Here is a 7,534-nt window from a genome sequence, read left to right as displayed (position 1 = left end):
TAAAATTTTTTTTGTGTTAGACAAAACCCTTAGTGTAAATAAAAATACACTTTTTGAGTTTTTGCATTATATTTAATGAAAAGGTAATCAGAAATTTAGATCTGAATCAAGTCTTACCTGCTATACCTGTGTGTTTTTCATGAACTAAAATGAAAGAAGTAACAATGGATAATTGCTATCTCATCAACACCACAATGATGCTGATGGATGTGTAGCTGCTGTGTAGCCTCGATTTTCTCCAAGGTACTCAAGCTCAGACTACAAGCTGCCTTCATGAGTGGGTGGGTTACAAGGAATCACAACTAGATGTCAGAATTAGCACTATACGGGAAGCACTTATTTATTGTGATGCAATTTAACTTCAAATGGTAGTGATAGTAGCAGAAACAGGCTGATGATGTCAGAAATAATTTGTCTAGATAAATTAAATGCAAGTGAAAAGAGTATACAAAGCAGATTTAATGAGTTTTGTGTGTAAATCAAAGGAATCAAATCATTGAATCTTTATGGACAATCTTGGTATTTGGACTGTTGTGCCCAAGTCGCGAAGTCCCCAAAAACCACCAAGGAGTCAGGTCCGATGCAAATGCAAGAGGAGTTTATTGCAAGCTCGAGCCTGGACCCTCAGGTGTCACCGTCACAGCAGCTTCAGACTGAGAGCCTAGATCCAACTCTGAACCAAGTTTATATAGGATTTTTCTGTTACTATTTTTAGTTTTCCCTTGTCATCAAGGGGCATCAGGAGGGCACATTGGAACATGACCTAATGCTTACATTTGCAAATTTATTATGGGGTGCTGGGAGGGTTCGTATTGGAAAGTTACCTAAAACCTTTAAACAATTCTTCTTTTTCAGTAGACAATTAATTCCTCTTTTCATTAGACAATTAATTCCTCTTTTCTGACTTTTTGCTAAGATATATTACTATTTATGTCCACTATAATTAATTCCTGTATCAGCTATAACTAATTCCTATATTGATTAGATCACCCAAAAAGAAGCTTTTATATCAACTATACTTAATTCCTATATTAATTGAATTACAAAAAGAAGCTTATCGTAAAAAGAGGAATAGAAGCAGGGTGGAGATGCCCTAAAAGAGGAACTGCAGTTGTCAAAGCACAGAGAAACTGCCACATAGAATGGAAACTGTCACATAGAATGGAATTTTTCAAAAAGGAACTTTTGCATTTACTCTATTCTGGGTAAGGGGCATGGAGCCCACCGTGACCTGGAAACTTGGTCCTCACAGGACAAAATCACTTAATAGTGGAAATGGTATTTTTGGCAGAATTATATTACATATTCATGTATAAATTTCAGTATGCGCAAAGATAAAAATTTGCTACAAAATTCTGGATACAAAAGTCTGAATAACAGTAAACTACAGATAAAAGATAAAGCAGCAATGTAGTATTTTCTTAAGCAGAAAATACTAGAATGCAGAAAACATAAGAATGCCATGTAGCAATTTGTATTTTTCAGCGTTGATCAGATATACTGAAATAATGTAATAGTTTCATAATTCTTAAATTGAAGTATGCTTGGAATTTTACAGCCAAATTTAAAGTAAAAACTAGTTTGGAAACACCTGTAGTTCTGAAAGAAAAATGAAGAAATTCTGAATATTTAGGTTAATGCCAGATTATTGGTTGCCTCAGAATGTTGAAAGAAAATATTTTCCCCCTTATTTTCTTTATTCCAGTTGATACGTTCTGATCTTCTCCAATTATTAAGCCAGTATTGACACAGCCAAGATAATATGTGTATTATCTTCAGTTCTTCAGTACTTTCTGTTAAGACCTTAAGTCATATGCTCAACTCTTTTCCATACAAGGTAGAAGAGCGAATGATAATAATATTGTAAGATGGCTTACTAGAGAAACTTCAACACCCTCCAAAAGTGATCCCTTATGACTCTTTACCCACTTGTTTCTCTAGTTTTCTTATTGGTTCCCAAACAAGCTATGGCAAATTTTAAGTAGTGATTCTACTTCTGTTATTGGACTGAGTGTGGAGACAATAAGATGCGATTAAGGCTAAGCTGGTATCACAGCCAGCTACTCCTGCTACTTGTGCTTTCTGTATCCGTCCCCTTCTGATGCAAATAGAGATGTGTATGTATGTATGTGTGTGTGTGTGTGTAAAAATCAATATATATATGTGTGTGTGTGTGTGTGTGTGTGTATACACACACACACACACACACACACATATATATATTGATTTTTATTACTCCCCCTGCAGGTGCTAGCTGCATTTTGATCTGTCACGTTGTCCACTGAGCTGCACAGTGCATGTGCTGCCGCTCCTGTCATGGTAGTCTGCCTGTTGTGCCATTGATCTGTCTCAGTTGTATTTTTGTGAGCGCTGCACTCTTACAGAGATTTTTGGAGGCTGCCTGAAGTAAAGTTTTTTAAATCTGGCCTTTTACACCCATAGGGATGAGAAAGAAGCCAGGACTTATTTCTGTTCTAGCACAGCTACTTCCATGACACAAGAGGAGAGTGGTTTCAGAACCTACACTTTACAGTGCGCACAACAGATGAAACAGGTGGAGAAAAGGTGCTATTACAAGAAAGGAGATTGGCAGTAAGTTTAGTTGTGTAGGTGCCTAACTATGTATTAACTGTCTACTTCCCTAATCATTATTTAAAATTGCTACTTGGTTCTTGAGAGTAGATGCATGCTTTTTTTCCTGTTCTATCTGCTTTTCTTTCCAAAGCAAAGCTGTGGCAGTGACTGCTGTATAATTAGGCTCTTCTAAAAAATGGCAAGCGTGACCAAATTCTGTATACACTTTCATTTGAAAAGTATGTGTTATCTGATTCTCGTGAAAGACTTTTTTGGAAATTGTTTCTGTCGTGACCTAAGTAATAAAATAGATTGGAGCTACTTTTGCCCCAAAGCATGGTTACAGCCATTACTGGAGACAAAGAAATACACTATCTGATCACTGTGAACATTTATAGATTTATAGTTGGTATGCCATTTGAATATCTCTAAAGTAAATGTGAAATAATGTAATTTTATTAAAGGATTACATTAAATATATTTGTATTTATCTGTATCTTTCACCTATGTCTTTGAGCTAACCCCTTTTTAAAATTCACAGTTAATTATTATTATTTTTTGCAGCAGTGGGATTTAACCTTTAATTTATCTCTGTCCCTTTTTTATTTTTGAGACAAGTTTTTATCAAATTTTATATTTCCCCTTCTGAGCTTGAAGTTAAGATCCTCTTACCTCAGCCTTCCAGAATGCTGGAAGTGCAGGCCCAGCTGACATTTAAATTAATAACCAAGACCTGTCATGTGAAGGTACAGGATTCCTGTAATGAATGTAACTGTACTGTAGACCTAGATTGTACCAATAAACTCAATAAAAAGGAAAAAGAAAATAATACTCTGAGTCAGTTTGGTGTCTACGGGAAGCTCTTCACTGTGAAATTGCTAGCTGCATTTTTGTTTCAGTAAACATGTCTATGTAGAGATGTGGCATTGATACTCTCAGCAAGTGACTTCAGATTTCAAGACATAGGAAACGTAAAACTACGGAAAGTTTAACATTGTATGCTGCCTTCCCAGTTTGGTTTGAGATTTTCAGTATCTGAAAGTTTGTGGACTGAAATACATGGTGTGATTCTTGCATTCATCACATGTGACCACAGTGCTAATAAACAGTGCCCTGGGGATGTGGTTGTCAGGATATTCCGTGGCCCACAAAACTGATTTAAATTGAGTTTGCTCAGTTTGCTGTAAAGGAAGCCTGTTGTTTTGATCCCTCCTTCTCTCCTGCTCCTTGTTTCTTCTGTCCTTCATTTATTCTTCTCTCACTTGTAGGGCCTCAGGAAGTGCATCTCGGGCTCATCGAAGGAGAGCAATAAGGAAACACAGTTAGGGGCCAGAATAATCTAACCTTATTCCATAGAAAATTGGAGGCTCAGTACCTTTGAAGTAGAAGCATAAAGTTTCTTTGTTTTGTAAAACACTGGAGTGTAAATAGGAGCTAATTTGGGATGGGAAAGGAATTCTGCTATTGAAAAGAGTTTTTTTTTTGTTTGGTTTTTTGAGACTGGGTCGCACTGTGTAGTTGAGACTGACCTGGAACTCACTATGTAGCCCAGGCTGGTCTCCAGAACTTGCAGCGATTGTCCTGCCTCAGCCTCCCGAGTGCTGGGATTACAGGCATGTGCCACCACACCCAGCTGAAAAGATTCTTAAAAACCACTGCTTAGAGTCTGAAGTGAAGTGGGTCTAGATTTATGTACCCTTGCTGGGAATTTCTTATGTCTAAAAAGTTAAGATTTCTTTCTTTATATATGTAAATTCTTTTTAGTGGTGGCAAACCTACTTAGAAATACACAAGTATATAAAATAAAAGTGATTCTTTTAAATAATATCAAAACCTCAGAGACATGTTTAAAGAAAAACCTAGGATGAGTTAGTTTTACATAGTGTTTTTTTCAGGAAGTCTTGAGAACTATAACACATATCCCATGCGACAGTTGAAGTAGGCTAAATCCTTCATTGTACAATATTGTCATTGTACAATAATTTTAACATGTTTTCACAGCTAGGCATGGTGAAGTACGCCTGTAATCCCAGCACTCAGGAGGCTGAGGCAGGAGGATCACTGTGAGTTTGAGACCAGCCTGGGCTACATAGTTAGTTCCAGGTCAGTCTTAACTACATAGTGAGACCCTGTCTCAAAACAAACAAACAAACAAAACAAAGCATGTTTTCACTATATTGTATAATTTTTAAAAAATAGAATAACTGATTTCTGAGTTAGAACAATGTGAAGATCTCTGTTATTTGTTCTACAGTAAAAATTTTGATGTATATGATTCAAGATTGAATCAACAGAACAAATCACTAATTTTCTATCAAAGCATTTTCTTTACACAGAAAATGTATCCATTTGTTCTCTTTTAATAAGTTGTTAAATCAGTGAAAATTCAGTGTTTTTAGGTCGAATATCAGTCATTTCTTATGTCTTTGCTTAATTATTATGATTCTTTTTGTTGATAAAATACTATATTACTATGAATGTTTTATATTTTGAAATGGCTGTTCTCCTTAAATTACTATCCAAGCTAATGTCCCTTTTTATTTACTTTTTAGCTTGTCTCTCATGATTTATGTAAGATTTGGCTCTTTTATTTGGTAGTGGGGATTGAACTCAAGACATTGTACTTGTGAGGCAGCGAATCACTGAGCTAAATCCCTAGCCCTGCTCTGTTTTAAAGGTTGATGGGTTCCTCCTTTTTTGTATTTCCCTCAGGGCCTATACCTTCATGTACATCTAACAGTTACTCAATAGATACTCACTGAATTATGTATACATGATTAATTATGTTTCCTGCCTCCATAAGATGCTTTTGGTTGCAGGAAGCTGAGTAACCAGGTGAAAATTGCTTATACCATTGCAAGAGTGGCCCAGAGACTCTTGTCAGTATGTGAAGTGTTTTGTTTTTTATTTGCAAAGAATGAAGTAATTAAGAGCCAGTTTTAAATACATTTATACTACTCTGAATTTACCATGACATCCTTGTGTCTGGACATTATCTTAGAAATTTATTTTTATTGTATTTTATAATACAGTAAACTTACTGGAAAAAAATTGTTTTGGTACTGGGGATCGAACTTGAGACCTTGTGCATACAAAGCAGGTGGCAGAACCACTGAGCTAAATCCCTGGCTCTAACTCACTGGGAATTTTAAACACACCTTCCCCACCCCCTGACCCCACCCCACACACAGTTCTTTCATTACAGATTGTTTAAGAAGCACAGATTTAGACAATGAATATTTAGTAATGGATTTCATATCATAAGAAAAAAAGAAATAGTTATTGGGCTTGGATTCAAGAATGTCCGCCAGTGTCAGAGCCGTAAGATGCAGTTTCTGGCATTCTCTTGGTCTTTCTTCTACTCTGGTTATAATGTTCCTTCAACATTCACTTACCTCATGTTTTCACATGAAATTATTAAACTTTAGAAAAAATTTATTGGTACATTTAAGGTATACGATATAATGACATTCATTGTTGGAAATTTGTACCTTTACACAATCTTGGTTCCTGTTTTTCTCCATCTCCCTCCCTTCCCTTTTACCCCTCCCTCCCTATTTACAGAGACTTTCCTTCCATTTTTTTTCAGGAAATATTCAACTTGAGAAGGAAATGGGCAGATGCTTAAGAGCCTTTCTTTTCTCACCACTTTCTTTTCATCTGGAAAGAAAATACTCACATTTTTCCTGAATCTCATTGATTAGGACTGGCCCTCCTGCCCTCTAGTGGAAGAATCCCAAAAACCCTGTCGTGGCTGAGTCCTACATGGTTCCTCTTCTGGGTAGGTCAACCCACAGCTTGACCATAGCTACAGTTCTTTCAGCAGGAAGGACTGGAAAATATTTCTCTAAAGATCTAAAATGGACACCACCAACCATATTTCCTTACGTCTGAAGGACATGACAGTAATTCAGTTTTGTAGAATATCTATTAATTATGTTAAGTATATTATATAATTCTTTGTATGTCATACAAGTACACATAGTCAAAGTTATCTTCATTTTACAAGTAGGGAAATGGAGATGGGAGAAGTTTAGTATTTCATCTTGTTAAGGTCACATCATGGGATGTTAGCGGTGTTGGGATTCTAACTGTGTGTGCATCATGATCGTCTGGAACCAGGTTCTCTCTTATGGCCCAAAAATTATTTTTTGTGGTGCTTTCTGGGTGGTCGTGGTGTACATTGTGTCAGAAATTTGGAAAGGTTTTACCCAAGGAAACTGGCTTGAGAGATAGCTTCTCTTAAGTAAGAAAGATGAAATAGTTTACTGTTTCACAGCACAATTACCATGTATGTATCTTTTTAGTTTACTAAATCTTTTTAGTTCTCTAAAATGAAACCCTGTCTACTGCTATCTGAAATACATTCTCCTATACAACATCTGTCATTGATACCCCAGAGGTCAAAGGTCACTGCCATTTTCATGGTGTTTGGTAAATATGTTTTCCATAATTCTAGAAAGTAGAAAAACATTGGAAAAACATTGCTTAAGAAAACTCCTGTTTATGGTGGATACATATAACTTCTACTTTCATAATACCTTCTAGCAATTCTCTATTAACAGCATCTAAGTTTTTGTGGGCTTTCAAAGACTATTTTTAAGCAAAAACAGTGCCAAATAAACTAACTTTCAAACATTACTTTTGTAATCCAAAAATTGCCATGGTTATGGAATTCTGTCTTTGTATTTTGGTTTCTCATATTCTAGTTCTCCCTAAAATTACTTTTGAGAAATATTAGAGAACATATCTATAGAGAAGTCTATTTTTTCCATTATGCTGTTGAACTTGGTACACAATCCTAATAGACTATGTTCCTTTCTGCAGGTGACATTTGGTTCTAGATAAGACCTGCTGCATAGCAATTTACAGAGCTGTGAAAATAAACTCAGAAACATTGTTCTTTTATACCCAGGAGTTTAGATTGTATTGACAAGTTTTATTTATATATATATATATA

Source organism: Fukomys damarensis, unplaced genomic scaffold (genome assembly GCF_012274545.1).
Source record: "Fukomys damarensis isolate Sample0158 unplaced genomic scaffold, DMR_v1.0_HiC HiC_scaffold_5, whole genome shotgun sequence".
Taxonomy (NCBI): Eukaryota; Metazoa; Chordata; class Mammalia; order Rodentia; family Bathyergidae; genus Fukomys; species Fukomys damarensis.
This window is presented reverse-complemented; position numbering follows the sequence as displayed.